This window comes from Labeo rohita, chromosome 5 (assembly GCF_022985175.1).
Source record: "Labeo rohita strain BAU-BD-2019 chromosome 5, IGBB_LRoh.1.0, whole genome shotgun sequence".
In the NCBI taxonomy this organism is placed as follows: Eukaryota; Metazoa; Chordata; class Actinopteri; order Cypriniformes; family Cyprinidae; genus Labeo; species Labeo rohita.
Window position 1 is genome coordinate 37,625,586 of NC_066873.1, and position 16,492 is coordinate 37,642,077.

Here is a 16,492-nt window from a genome sequence, read left to right on the forward strand (position 1 = left end):
AGATTCCCTATGGGGTTCAGGTCTGGTGAGTTTGCTGGCCAGTCAAGCACACCAACGCCATGGTCATTTAACCAACTTTTGGTGCTTTTGGCAGTTTGGGCAGGTGCCAAATCCTGCTGGAAAACGAAATCAGCATCTTTAAAAAGCTGGTCAGCAGAAGGAAGCATGAAGTGCTCTAAAATTTTCTGGTAAATGGGTGCAGTGACTTTGGTTTTCAAAAAAGTGGACCACAGTGGACCAACACCAGCAGATGACATTGCATCCCAAATCATCACAGACTGTGGAAACTTATCACTGGACTTCAAGCAACTTGGGCTATGAGCTTCTCCACCCTTCCTCCAGACTCTAGGACCTTGGTTTCCAAATGAAATACAAAACTTGCTCTCATCTGAAAAGAGGACTTTGGACCACTGGGCAACAGTCCATTTCTTCTTCTCCTTAGCCCAGGTAAGACGCCTCTGACGTTGTCTGTGGTTCAGGAGTGGCTTAACAAGAGTAATATGACAACTGTAGCCAAATTCCTTGACACGTCTGTGTGTGGTGGCTCTTGACCCCAGCCTCAGTCCATTCCTTGTGAAGTTCACCCAAATTCTTGAACCGATTCTTGAATCAGTTCTATCAGTTGGTTGTGCATCTTTTTCTTCCACACTTTTCGCTTTCACTCAACTTTCTGTTAACATGCATGAGTACAGCACTCTGTGAACAGCCAGTTTCTTTGTCAGTGAATGTTTGTGGCTTACCCTCCTTGTGAAGGGTGTCAATGATTGTCTTCTGGACAACTGTCAGAACAGCAATCGTCCCCATGATTGTGTAGCCTAGTGAACCAAACTGAGAGACCATTTTGAAGGCTCAGGAAACCTTTGCAGGAGTTTTGAGTTGATTAGCTGATTGGCATGTCACCATATTATAATTTGTTGAGATAGTGATTTGGTGGGTTTTTGTTAAATGTGAGCCAAAATCATCACAATTTAAAGAACCAAAGACTTAAACTTCTTCAGTCTGTGTGCTTGAATTGATTTAATATACAAGTTTCACAATTTGAGCTGAATTACTGAAATAAATGAACTTTTCCACGACATTCTAATTTATTGAGATGCACCTGTATATACCTGTGAATAGTTTTGAACGGCACTTAACCATCCAGAATTCATTCATACAACTCATATTCATACTATACAGAATGTATGTTTTTAATAATTGGCAAAGTGGCTTTCAAACCAAGTGTAGTACCTACTAGACAGCGTCCAATGCTTATGACACAGATTTTGAAGTTATTTTTTTATTTTTTTATTTTAAGAATTTGTGAACGGGTATAAAAGTTACCCTGAAAGATTTTTAAAAATTGTCGGCCTCGTGGTTAGTGCACCGACATACAGCACATCTGTGTTCACGGTGACCCGAGTTCGATTCCCGTCTCGAGGTCCTGCTCCCCTCTCTTCACCCAGTGCTTTTCTGTCTGCTCTCAAACTGTCAAAATAAAGTTTAAAAAGGCCCAAAAAAACATATATTAATATATGTATTTTTAAACGATAAACTACTATGCTCATCAACGCTGCAAATACAGTAAAAACAGTAATATTGTGAAATATTATTACAATTAAAAATAATTATTTACTATTTTAATATATTTTAAAATATATTTTATTGCTGTGATGCAAAGCTTAATTTTCAGCATCATTACTCCAGTCGTAAGTAGGACCCTATGATTTCTACGATGCGGAAAACGCAGACGGAATCATGGAATCCAGTCATAAAAACGGAATGTACTGTATAACGCAGAATGTCACTGACTTTGTCAAAGTTTGGATGAATTAATCAAAAGTAGGTCATTACACTTAAATCAAATCATGATATGGACTAGTATCTCTAAATATTAAGCAAAAAGACTATTTAAATATGAATTGTTTATGTTCTGCGTGTCTCTGTGTGTGTGAATGGCGCAGGCCTGCGGTTTACCATTTGCTATTTCTTTTAAGAGAAACTATCGTCATATCATATACACACAGAAATGTAAAGGTATTCATCGCAACCCATAAAAATAAAAGTTTGCTTTAACTTGAGGACAGATATTACTATTTTAGTAGAGTGTACATAATATTATTACTACTACTGTTATTACTAAAATTGTTCAAATTTATTTTTTAAGGAATAATCACACAGTATTTCTTTTTAAATTTCTAATAGTTTTAATTTTAATTCTTTGTTTAAATTTTAATAGTAACTTTGCCAAAAAATACAGTTTAATTTTCATTTGATTAAATTATAAATTTAATTAATATTTTATGGCTCCAATTGATAACCAGAAAAATGTAAATATTGTAAAAATATTGTTTTTATGCATTCAAATAATTAGACATGCTTAAACAGAATTTGGTAACAATAAAACAGAAGGTGAGAAAAAAAAAACATTTCATAGAGCGCTAAATGTAATTTTTGTTAAACTTTTAATAAATTGATGTTAAATTGTATAAGTTTCATAATTGTAATTGTGATTAATAACATGTCATTTGACCATTAAAAAAAAAAAACGGAATTCGGAAAAAAAAACGGATTTCATAGGGCCCTACTTAAGTGTCACATGATCCTTCAGAAATCATTCTAATATCCTGATTTGGTACTCAAGACACATGTTTTCAGGATTCTTTGAATAAAAAGTTTCAAAGAAAATTCTAAATGTCTTTACTATCCCTTTTGACAATTTAATGTGTCCGTGCTGAATTAAAAAAAATGTTCTGAATGATATGTAGGTATATGTTTAAATTGTAGGATATTTTTATGTTGCTTGAAAGATTCAGTGTTCATTTATTGAAATTGCATGGGAAAGAATGTGCAGTACAATTGTCTTAAATATAGTATTTTGTATATTAAAAAAAAAAAAATTGGGTTTCAAACACCAGGATGTTGCATATATACTGAGACAAAATTTTCTTTTTTTGACTTAGCTATTCTTGTCTTAATGAATTACTGCAGTCAGACAGCCTTTTTATGCTGAGAGTATTTTATGTGACAATATCGTGCAAAAGTGTCGTCATATTTTGTTTGAACTTTCCAACTGAAATGTTTGCTCATGTCATATATAATGTTGATATGTGATAAAGATGAACTCACCTGGGCCGGATATATCTCCTATATATATGTTCTTCCCAGAAGACATCAGAGAGATGATAGAGATCAACTGTTTTCCATTGTAAACGCATGATTTAAATGACCCATTCTCTTTCCTCATCCATTTTCACTCTCATGCCTGTGAGATTTATTCTTAAAGATACATATATTTGGGTTTAAATTGTTCTTAGGCCATGTCAGTTTAAATAGTTTAACAGTGATTATCATCAACAAAAAATAGACGTTAACTGACTCTCTGTTAACCTTTTCCGTCCCCCACTCTGGTAATTTTCCCCCCTCCTTTCTCCTCTTTTCCCCAGTTGTAAAGCCTCTAGCCTTCAGTTAGATCATGTCTAGAGTTTCAGCCATGGGGGGTAATATGTCTCACCTGCCCCTCATAAAACCCATCCCTCTTTCATCCTGTGGGGGAAGGTAATCAGAGAGTGCCGGAGTCAAATGTGCACACCTGTATTGAGAGGGATGTACCGCTGCTCTCCTGTCCGTACAAATGCGCTGATAAAACTCAAGTGTGTGACGCCACACTATCACAGACCCCTATATTTGTGGTTATACAGGCAAGTAATCAGGGCCTCTCATTTTATGCAGGTATATGTGTCACAGGCACATTACTAATTCTAGTATTCCTGTCTTCATGCTAGTACACTTTAAAGGAGAAGTCCACTTCCAGAACAACAATTTACAAATAATTTACTCACCCCCTTGTCATCCAAGATGTTCTTGTCTTTCTGTCTTCAGTCGTAAAGAAATTATGGTTTTTGAGGAAAGAATTTAACGTTTTTTCTTCATATAATGGACTTTTTGGTGCCCCAATTTCAGAAAAAAATGACTGATCGTTTCGCTAGATAAGACCCTTGCTTCTCGGCTGGGATCGTTTAGAGCCCTTTGAAGCTGCATTTAAACTAAGTTTTGGAAGTTCAAAATTGGGGCACCAATGAAGTCCATTATATGGAGAAAAATCCTGAAAAGTTTTTTCCTCAAAAACTATAATTTCTTAATGACTGAAGACAGAAAGACATTAACATATTGGATGACAAGGGGGTGAGTAAATTATTTGTGAATTGTTGTTCTGGAAGTGGAGTTCTCCTTTAAGTAAGCTTTTAAATATGTAAACTCTTCACCCAAGACACAATAGCTCTGCTTCAAAACCTAGTTTTGCTGTCTCCTGCTAACTCACAACTGATTCCAATAGAGTTGGACGTTGGATGTCATCTAATAGATACAGGAGAAAAAAAAATAAACAAATATGTAAACATCCTTAACACAAAATAAATCTACTGGAAACGCAGAACTGTATTGTTTTCAGAGAAGTTTTTTTTTTTATCCCATTAGAAAACTATTTTTTATTTTAAGTATAATCTTTATTACAATAAAGATTATTTCAATATATTTATGCTGATTAAAAAAACAACAGTAAAAAATAAATAAATACATTAATTAATCTATGATATCTCTCCATCCATCTATTCTCTAGTCTATTCTCATTATCCTCTCTGTTTTTGTGGTAATTTAAGGTAAGTTCTTGAAAAGCAATTTTGAATATTTAGCAATTTTCCTTCTCAAGTGAGTATGAATTAAAGGAGAAGTTCACTTCCAGAACAAAAATGTGCTCAGATAATGGCCTCAACCCCTTGTCATCCAAGATGGCTTCAGTCATAAAGTAATTGTTTTTTGAGGAAAACATTTTAGGATTTGTCTTCATATTGTGGACTTCTATGGTGCCCCCAAGTTTGAACATCCAAAATGTAGTTTAAATGCAGCTTCAAAGGGCTCTAAACGATCCCAGCCAAGGAAGAAGGGTCTGAACTAGTGAAACAATCGTTTATCTTCTAAAAAGAATTGACAGTTTATATACTTTTAAAATCTCAAATGCTCATTTTGTCTAGCTCTGCATGAGCTCTGTGTATTCAAGACAGTTAGGGTTGGTCAAAAAACTCCTATCCCATTTTCTCCTCCAACTTCACAATCGTCCTACATCGCTGTTTTATCTTTTTTTCTAAGGGGTGTTTGAGATCTTTGCACATTTACTTCTGCAGCGATGTAGGACGATTCTGAAGTTGGAGGAGAAAATGAGATGGCAGTTTTTTAAACAACCCTAACTGTCTTGCACTGGAATACACAGAGTACACGTAGAGCTAGACAAGATAAGCATTTGAGGTTTAAAAGTATATAAGTATATGTAATTTATTTTTTTTTTTTTTAGAAAATAACTGGTTGTTTCGCTAGATAAGACCCTTCTTCCTTGGCTGGGATCGTTTAGAGCCATTTGAAGCTGCATTTAAACTGCATTTTGGAAGTTCAAACTCATGGGCACCACTGAAGTCCTGAAATGTTTTCCTTAAAAAAAAAAACATAAGTTCTTTACAACTGGAGAAAGAAAGACATGAACATCTTATCTGTAAATTTTGCCTCTGGAAGTGAACTTTTCCTTTAAAGATTAAGGTCCTACTTCATATTAGACTTCTTTAACTACTGCTTGTATCAAAAAAAAAAGTAGTTAGTTACAATGTTTTTGTATGTTATTGTATCCATGTTGTATTGCGAAACACTTGCTATTGATGTGGAATACAGTTAAGGTTAGGGACTGGTTTTGTGGAATTTTTAGGTTTAGGGGTGAAACAACAGTGTAATTATCCAGTAGATGTAATTACATGCAGGTATTTTTTAAATAAAGTACAATAAAATAAAAATGTTTGTACAGAAGAGGTGCATTGTATCAAATGATTCATTTAAATGTTATTACATGGTAGTTAAAGACACTTGATATGAAGTGTGTCCAAGATTAAGTATTTTCCTTTTTTATCAAATATTGATAATCAGAATTTTATGCATCTACTCTTTTGTCTTCCAGCCTTTTATTTTGATCATAGATAAAACAGAATTCTGTAGGGGAAAAGATTAAATTTGTCCTGTAGTTCCACTTCAGTTCCTTTTTTGTGCACACAGTATGCTGTGCTTTTGTGTGTGTGTGTGGTGTATATGTCTGTCTTTATGTCGCCACATATGTATCTGTGTCGGCATCAGTGTGTTTCTTTTGTTCCTCCTTTCATCTGTGAGTGCATGTGTGTGTGTTACGTGCTTACCTGACCCAGACACCCTGGTACTTTCCAGCGATTGGGTTTCCCAGCAGGCCTCAGCAGGCCTTTCTCCCTCCCATTGCAAAGTCATTAACACTGACACACACACATACAGATTCTCTGATGTGCTATTATGGTTCCTCATTCTGGTCCTATCACACATCAAAGTCAGAGCAGGGGCCCGCACAGGAGAGATGGTTATCGGTAAACACTTTTGCCCACTGAGCATTTACTGTATCTTATAATTATGAAGGCTCATGGTGCGTATGAAGCTTCTAAACATTTAAAGAAATTAGTGTGAGTGGAGTTTATATAGTGCTGCCAAATTCACGCTTAATATTTGGGCTACTAAAAATTGCTTGTATCTACAATAATTGGATAAATCAGTTATTCAGCACCTTAAGTTTAGTTATTAGATTTGTTACTTTATTTTGGTCCATTTGTGTTTGGTTTGTACATACTTATTATATAAAAGAGGCCGACCTCCTTCAAACTAGTTCTCATACCTTGTCTGTTAGACTGTGATTTATACATCCAAGAAAAAGCTGACAGTCTTAATGAGCTTGTGGAATGTCATATAGAAAAAGCCTTGGGGATGTTTCTGAACAAAATGGTGTGGACAGATTTAAAGAGCCAGGACTTTCTGTACACCTGTGGGTAGCCAAAGGGAGGAGAGCTGTGTATGTGTGTGTGCAAACATGCAATTTCAGTGCTTGAAAGTCTATTTTCTGATGTATAATATAGCCATTCTAATGTTTGATGATTATTCGTATTAACAACGGTTATGTTGGGGGTTTTTTTCAGAGAGGCGAGGAAACAACAGGGCGACAAGGTGACCTACCAGCAGCAAGGATCACATCTGTGATGTTCACCAGAGGCATCAAGTGTACATCCTTATACATTTGTAAAAAGATTTTTAAATCATGCTTCTAATTTAACAGTCTTTGTTTTTACATTAATTAATTTTTGTCCATGGACAGTAGTTTAGTGTGTGTGTTGACTGATGTGTCTGCTAATATTGTAAAAATTCTGATTATCACATCAGTTTAATGGCTGCCTCTAGAATTATCTGCCTGGTGTGTAACATTGACTTATACCGCTGTGAAATGCCTCTAAGTTGCTTCTAAATTTCTGTTGTCTGGCAATGAACCGCAAATGAGAGACTCCACCACGTCCTGAGGCTAGTAAACATTAGATGTGTTCCAAAACCTATTGAGCTGCCCATTTTAAGGCAATCAAGTGCTTCTGAAAGCAAAATGATCGCTCCTTCTAAAATACTGAAATATCACAAGAACCACAGTTAATACAATGCACTGCGTTCAGTGAAAAATAAAAAATGTCGAGCCGAAATGTATTTCAAACATATGGTCAGTGTTGCCAGATTGGATGGATGATATCCAGCCAAAATCTCTCAAAAACTTTAATTAATCAAAAAATAATGTAATAGAGTATTGCCATGTCAATCAAGGTTGATAAGGACAAAAATAATGATGACAAAATAATATAAATATAGACACATTTCCCAGGTAAACAGATAAAATCAGGGCAAATACGTTAAAGAGAATTACCAAATATGATTGAAATATGCAAGCAGACACTATCACATTAACCTACACCCTCAAAAAAACACATGCATCGTTTTCAATGTCAACAGTCAGAATAAGCCAATTTAAATACAAAAAGTGTCCAATGTGTGATTGGCTAAAAGTGCGGCAGCCGACGTCAACATCAGCATTTAGTAACATAGAGATGACTGATTGGATGCAGTACATGCACACTTGGGTATGTTTGGGTGTGTTAGCCTATACAATTTAGATGTGTGAAAACTGCCAAACTGACCCCAAACCAGCCCAAATTTTGTCCACCCACACAATCAAATTCAAAACTGTTTAATTGGGTGGGAACCCGCCCAATCTGGCAACACTGCATATGGTTAATAAATCTAAGTAGCACTGCACTGTAAAAAATGATATAATCATTAAATTGAGTCAGCATGTTTTTCCATTACTTTAACTCATCAAATTAATTTAATCAATTTCAGCTTCATTTTTTTAAGTTGCACAAGATAAAGTTTAATATAATTTAAAATGAAATGATTTGCACAGCCAATTTTATTACAGCAGCAACTGAACTTAATTTTTTTAAGTTGAAATAGCTGATCATCAAAGTTTGGTAAATATTGGTCACAGATACAGAGATTTATGTTAAATTTCACCAAACTGATTACTCACTAAAAATTCACACAGATCATGTTTTCATGCCATTTAACAAAGTGGTTACATCTGTGTTTACTTACTTTTTAAAATTTGTCTTCCCATTAAAGCCATTATATCGTTCATTCAGACTGATTCAGGAATGGGCACGAACACAAGAGCTGGGATTTATCGCATGAACCAATCACAGCCAAAAATCACCAATCATATTCAGTCATATGGAGGCATTGGCTCCTCTCATGTGACTTTCCCCCATTCATTCTCAATTACCCCCCCACCAAACTCACAGCATGCTTTAGGGTGTTGTTAAAACTCAATAGGCTCAGGTGAGGTGAGAGAGATGTAGACTCCCGATGTAACTTTACCTGCTGGTGTCACTAAAGATGTTTCTTTAGAAAAACTAGTGATTTATACACTTATACACTAATGTTACATTTTGTAATATTGGTGTATTTGTATTTTTCTACTATAGTTTTTTATTCAATATTTTGAGGAGACACTGCCTCCCTTGCCTCCTCAGAAGAAATGCCCATGATATATATAGTATAATATAGTTTTAATATAGTTTTTAGTTTTTTTATGTTTAGGTTTTAGGTTACTCCAAGATCAGTTTAAAGTCTGCAGATTCCATAACATTTAAAATACTGTTAGAGGGCAGTTGCCTTGGTAGGCAGCAATCAAGGCAGCTCGCTAGGTTTTGGAACAGAGCTCATGTGAGTTTGCAGTTCATCTTACTCCTATATCAAAGTTGTTTTTGAACATCTTTTCGTCTACATTACATTTAAACAAGTTTGATTGTGAAATAAAGCCTCAAATTGTGTTCATTTTGTCTCATTTTACACACTCACACCGCAAAAAGCACTGGTGTAACGGAAGCTGGCTCTGGATCAGTGTACAAGGGCAAATGTCCACTGAAAACCTATCCATGTTCTAGCCACAGGTCCCCACACAGCACTTGCACTGGAGTAACTTTTCCTTTGAAAAACAAACGCGGGGAAGAGAACGGAAAACAACGAGGTATTTGCGGCCCATGCCCCGATGACTCTGAGCGATAGATGGTCAGCATGTGCGGCCGCTACTCACCCCAGTTAAAATGATATGGACCACTTGACGAGAAGTGTTTCCACTGTGTATGTGATTTGAACTAGCACTCTATCCCACTTGCAGATGTTGAACGTGTCTTTTGCCAAACATTCGGTTGCAGAACTTAACTTTAAAACGGTGAAACGCACAATCATTGTGGAGCTCTACACTGGTGGTCCTCACAGATAAGATGTTTAATCATACTTTGTTCCAATATCAGATCTTTTCATGTGTTAGTCTGCATTGGGAAGGAGATGCAGTGGAGCAGGACTCATTTGGGGTTAGACTTCAAATGAGATGAATACATTCTTTGTGAAAGCTTTCAGTGTGCTTGTGTTTATTTAGCTTGATTAGTTTAACTGAAGTGAAATGTAGGTAAATCTCTGAATTGTTCTGGCCTGTTTACCTTCAAAGCCCAAATTTCTCATTACATTACTCTTTTATCCTGTTAAACAGTGGGATTTAACACATTTTATGTTTGTCTGACACCTCTGTGCAGGTGTAAATGTTCATAAAGCTCATGTCAGCTATTTATAATCCATCAGCTTCTCAGCCAGGCAGATATCAAGACACCTCAACTCAGCTGGAAAGGTCAGGATTCCCAGACATAACTTGGTTGGAACTCAAGCAATCTGACTGAAGACAAACCGGTAAACATCAGTTTCAGAGTTTCACCTGATCTCCACTTGTTTTGTACAGTTTTATCTCGTTGTAGACGCAATTAAACTTTGGTATTTGGTCTGTAAAATGAATCTGAATTTGTATTTGTTGAGCCTGGTTTTTGTGTTTAGCTTGGGTTTGGTATACACATGATGGCTAGCGCTTGTTTACGTGCCCGAATAGTAAGCATTCGGTAAGAGGGAATTCACTAAAGGGAGCGAGAGAAAACACTGAAATATATTTTTTCCTCTCAATCTAGTATTTATTCCGTTAAGGAGTTCCGTACACTTCATTTCCTTTCCGAATGGTATTTGGATTTGGGCACATCCCTAAACACTGTGACAGGGTTGTGGCGAGAGGGGATACAGCTCAGACCGGAAAAGATTGTGTTTTATAAAGGTCTACACCTACCCCAATCCTAAACTTAGCCCCTACTATAATGAAAAAACAGTATTATTGTTGTAAAGTGTGACAAAAATAAGGTTAGATATTATATTATAACGTCGAATAACAGTCACACTGGTAAACTTCTGCTTGAGCTGATTTACTGTAAAGCCATTTTTGTTAAACGCTGTTTTGTGCAGTCGGAGTATGAGAATGAGAAAAACAAAAGATTTATGAAGATTTATGAAGTGTTGAGAGGAGTTGTTAAATGGATAGTTCACCCAAAAAATTATAAATTACTCACCCTCGTTCCAAAGCCAAGACCTTTCATCTTCGGAACACAAATTAAGTTTTTTTTTTTTTTATTAAATCTTTTAATAAAAGATTTAATTTAATTAAATAATAAATTGTCCATGTGACATCAGTGGTTCAACCGTAATGTTATAAAGCTAACTTTTGTACGCAAAGAAAATAAAAAGAAAGACTTTATACAAATGTTTTCTCTCTTACGTGTCAGTCTTCAATGTGCTTTCAAGAGTAGCCTACCATGACGCATGCATGTGCATTTCTCTGGCACAGCGCATCCGAAAGAGCAGAGATTGTTAAAAAAAAACACGTTATTTTTGTTTTCTTTGCGCACAAAAACTATTCACATAACTTCATAAAATTAAGGTAAAATTAACTACTGCTGTCACATGGAATGTTTTAACAGTGTCCTTACTTCCTTCCTGGGCCTTGAACGTGTCAGTTGCGTTGCTTCTCTATGCAGGGTCAGAAAGCTCTCTGATTTATCAAAAATATCTTCATTTGTGTCATGAAGATGAACAAAGGTCTTACGATTGGAAAGACATGAGGGTGAGTAATTAATGACAGAATTTTCATTTTTGGGTGAACTATCCCTTTAAATCTTATTTACAAAACCACCAACATTCTCAATGAGAATGTTCAACGAATTACTCTTCCTAAAATTTCTGTTCATAACTGTTTTTCCAAATATATTTTGATAATTATTCTGATCTCTGTTTCTCTCTATGCAACTCATGCACTATTTATATTCTATTGTCATTTAAAACAAAATAATTTCTGTTTTAAAAAAAAGAAAATTTACATTTTTATCTTGGAATCTACAAAAAATATTAATTAGCACTTCTGTTTTCATTAATAATTATTAACTTGCATTCACTATATGATTTTTATAATTTATTTGTATTATTTTATTTTATTCAATTAGCAGTTAATGAGTTCTGAAGGATCACTCAGCTTTTCCATAAAAACAAAACAAAACATAAATAGCAAGCAGTTCTTTTAAACTGTAATGATATTTTACAGTGTTTTGAACGGTAATGTATATTTTCAGTTCTTGAAAGAACTGAAGACTGTGAAAAATATTTCTTCTCCAACAAACATTTATGTTAAAATATGTTTGCTTTCTCTATTGTGAGGAGCATTTTGCTTATTTGCAATGCGAGTGTTTAGGTGAACATAAACATGAATGTTTAAAGTTTGGAGAAAGAGTAAATAAGAATGAACTCTGTGAGTGGGTTATTTTTGGGGTTTACCCTTAAATGTTTTTAGCTCACCAGAGCCCACAAAACAAGTGTAATAAGAATGAAACTGGAACAAAAGGCAGTTGGTCGTCTAATTCAGGTACATGAGCTTAAACTTGAAAAATCACAAATGAGATAAAGCGTAGACTATTGACCTCTTATTTTGACTCAGTCACACATTTCATCCTCATCCTCACCAGAACTTTCCAGAACTTCTGAAGTAGGCAGACAGTATGTCTTTCATCATCTCCTGAGTCACTTCTGTTTTTAACGTTCAGCGTCATTTTGCGGAGGCCACAGGAAAGGCCTGTACCTCGCTTTACTACACCGCAAAAAGCGGGAGCGGAGAAAAAACACACTCACTCCTCCCTCGCACATGTATTCCCCCTTTCCATTACAACGGAAACCATTAGAGCTCCCATCAATCTGCCACCGTTTTGAGGTAAAGCTCTAAGAATTGGCAGCTGCAGAGAAGTGCCAGCTCAACAAACATCCACTGCTTGTGAAGATATGGAATTATGCATATTCACTTCTTTATTCCCTCAAACTTCGTATTCCGGTTGTGTGCTTTTTTTCCTAGATTCACTGTTTCAGGGCATGCAAATTCTTGCCGACTGGAGTACGTTCTTTTTATTTCTTCCCTTCCCTCCTCATTTCTCTTGCTAAGCAAGCTTGAAGACAACATGTAATCTCTGGTGTCTTAATTCAATTAAGGCCTATCATATTTCTGCCATCCCTCGTATACCACCATGAAAATGTAGCTTTGTAACTGCGCCCTCCTGCCAACTGAAAGAGTGTTGTTTTTACAAAAAGCTTTTAGATTGTTCCGTCTGAGTTCAGTCCGTACAGGTTGCACTTTAAACTCAGACAAGCTCAGACAACAAGACATTTCTCACTATTACATGCTCCTTTTTTGATAGTCACCCTGGGTTTATTTGAAAACATTAAAGATGAACCATATCTTAGAAAGTCTTAATCAAACCCAGCAAGTCTGGTTAAGATGGGCAGCGACGTACAGACGTTTGCACATGAAAGTTGATTTACGCGACTGATGTGGCTGGAACCGCTCTCTCTTTAAAGGAGAATCTAAATCCATCCCAGAATCCCCCCAAATCTGGGAGAGCTTTGTCCCTGCCATTACAGATAATGACTTTGACCCAGCATGGATGATTAAGTGTAATGGTCTGGGCTGAATAGGTTTGATCTGCCAAAAGCAAGTTAAAAGAGAGAGAGAACAAAAAAAGGGTTTCCCCCTTCTCCATCTCAGCTATTAATCAAACACGTCTCATAAAATGAAATATGACTTTCTCTATACTGTAGAAGAAAAACAATCTGTCATAGTAGTAGAGAATATTAAATATTCTTCAGATAAGGGAGTTATTTAGTTATATAATTAACTTAAAGTTCCTGAGTTGTTTTCTGTGTGTGAGATTACAAAAATAAAAGATACACTGTAGAAAACAAAATGCATTATTTGCATGATATATTATTATAAACTATTAAAATACATTGTCGTTAAAGAAATATAGAATAAATTATGATTTTGATGTATTTCTAATTATAAATATTATAAGTAATATTAAGTTTTTGGTATCTCAGCTATGAATATAGCAATTATTATTATTTTTATATTTGCAGTATGTAAAATTGACCTTTACATTAAGGTTGATAAAAAAATAATCATTTGAAATAATTATTAATTAGTGTTAAATGGTGTTAAAAGCAAAAAAACAAAAACAAATAGAATAATGCAGTTACGTTTCTTTTCTGTTGTTTTCTTTTCTTTTCTCTTTGTTTTTTGTGCTTCTACAAGTGTTGCTATAGTAACAGAATGAGAATGTTCTAAGTGATGTCACATGTGGAACAGACACACTGACTACGTACATGCTGGTCTTTTCCCTGTCTGTCTTGCTATATGACTTTTCCCCTACCTCATTTCTTCATTTTATCTCTGTCATCTCTGTGCAAACCAGTCTGACATGGGTTTCCTCCGGTCAAGTGGCTTTTCCAGTCGTTGACTATACAGTTTATTGGATTTTATCATTAGAATAACACTCTGTAAGAAAAAAGACCTGTTCACACCAAGAATGATAACTATAAAGATAGCTATAAAGATAACTATGCTAGCACCCACAACAGCAGACAGTATTGTCTGTTTATTGTAAGCGCACACATGTCTGCCGCTTTAAATTCTGTAGCTCCTTATAGTAGGACTGATCCTGATTGGGTGTCAACGTTTTTATCATTCATCAGCTGGAAAAAAATCATTCTGAAAGTGATTTCAAAGATATAGTTTCTTTATCGTATATATAGTTTCTTTATAGTGCCTTTATCGTTATAGCTGTGGTGTGGGCTCTGCTATTATTTAATTTTAAGAACGATTTCAAGAAATATATCTTTATCATTGTCTTTATAGTTATTGTTTGTGTGAATAGACCTTAAAGGGGTAGTTCACCCAAAAATGAAAATTAGCCCATTATTTACTCACCTGCCAGGCATCCTAGGTGTATATGACTTACTTCTTTCAGACAAATCCAATCGGACTTGTATTAAATTCTAAAAGTTTTTAGGTGGGTGTTTCTCTTCATCAGTCCAAAACAAGTCCAATAAAGTGCATTCATCCATTATAAAAATGTGCCTCACACAGCTCTGGGGGGTGAACAAAGGCCTCCTGTGGTGAATCAATGAGTTTTTGTAAGAAAAATATCCATATCTAAAATGTAGTAATCACTTTAATCTAGTTTGTGCCAACTGGTTGTACAAGGCAGCAGCTCCAGGCGTATGATGCAATAAGTCGACACTTTGCATGCACCACTCAGACGTACGTGAACGTGCCATGGAGAAACCAAACTAAAACAAAACAACAGTCACAAATTAGAATTTCAAAATGAGGAGTTGTGAAGAAAAATGTTGTAGGATTTCGATATAATCCAAGAGGAGACTGGTTTTCCTTTGCTAAAGTCAGGAAACTTTGCTTCCTTTGCTCCTGTAAACTAACGTTGGTTTTCATGAGACTGTCCAGTGCATGCGCAGCGCCAACGTCATACATCATCCGCCCGGAGCTGCTTCTGTGTACGACTGTTAGCACAAACTAGTGATTATTACGTTTTAGATATGGATTTTTTTTACAAAAACATATTGATTCACTACAGGAGGCCTTTATTCATCCCCCGGAGCAGTGTGAGGCACTTTTTTTTTTATTATGAATGGATGCACTTTATTAGACTTGTTTTGGACTGATGAAGAGAAACACCTGCCTGTTGCCATTCTAAAACTTGGAAGTGCCAGGATCATTTTTAATATAACTCTGATTGGATTTTTCTGAAAGATGGAAGTCATATACACCTAGGATGCCTGAAGAGTGAGTAAATAATGAGCTAATTTTCATTTTTTGGGTGAATTATCCGTTTAAGGGATGATTAACAGTTACCAGTTGAATAATGCACTCTAAAAATGCAGAGTTAAATACAACCTAGAGCTGGGTAAAATATGGACAACCCAGCGACTGGGTTGTTTTGACCTAGCAGTTGTGTTAAATTAGGGGTCACCAGACCCGCTCCTGGAGGGCCGGTGTCCCTGCAGAGTTTAGCTCCAACCCTAATCAAACACACCTGAACCAGCTAATCAAGGTCTTACTAGGCATACTTGAAACGTCCAGGCAGGTGTGTTGAGGAAAGTTGGAGGTAAACTCTGCAGGACACCGGCCCTCCAGGAACAAGTTTGGTGACCCCTGTGTTAAACGTTTAACCCAGCCTTCTGGCTAGTTTTATTTAACAGGTATAGTTTAAAAATTACTATATGCCTTGCTTAAAATGAACCAAAAATAGGTTGTGAATTAAAATTCAGACACATAATTACTAGAGGCATTAGAGATAATCAAAAGGTGAACATTTATTAATGAGCAATTTAAAAAATGTTTATTAATTAATTATTATGTATTCAACTTTTTAATAAATATTAATTTCCAACCTATTTTGGGTTAATTTTAAGCAAGAAATATAGTAGTTATTAAGCAATAGTTGAGTTAAATAAAACTAACCAAAAGGTTGAGTTAAACATTTAACCCAACTGCTGGATTAAAACAACCTAGTTACTGGGTTTATCCACATTTGACCCAGCGCTGGGTTGTTTTTAACCCAGCGTTTGTTTTTTAAAGTAATCAGAGCTCTTGCAGTGTTTTCTTGACAAATGGACATTAACTTTTCTTTTGTTTGTTTGTAGTGTATATTCATGGCAAAATGTGTTTTGTGTTACATGATGAAAATTTCACCACATTTAATCAATTTCACTAGTTGATTTTATTGATTCTGTAGTGTGACCAATTGTTTTGTGTTGATTTGTTTTTTTTTTTTAATAACTGAGCACCAAATCAGCATGTTAGAATGATTTCTGAAGGAACATGTAA

At 35.5% G+C, this 16,492-nt stretch overlaps 1 long non-coding RNA gene across 1 annotated transcript; it reads left to right on the top strand.

Moving 5' to 3' along the window:
- The first annotated feature begins 8 nt into the window (after positions 1-8).
- Positions 9-10,237, top strand: LOC127166216 (uncharacterized). Its single transcript, XR_007827868.1, has 2 exons — positions 9-447; positions 7,005-10,237. It is a non-coding gene; the product is annotated as an uncharacterized LOC127166216 (long non-coding RNA).
- The last annotated feature ends 6,255 nt before the right edge of the window (positions 10,238-16,492 follow it).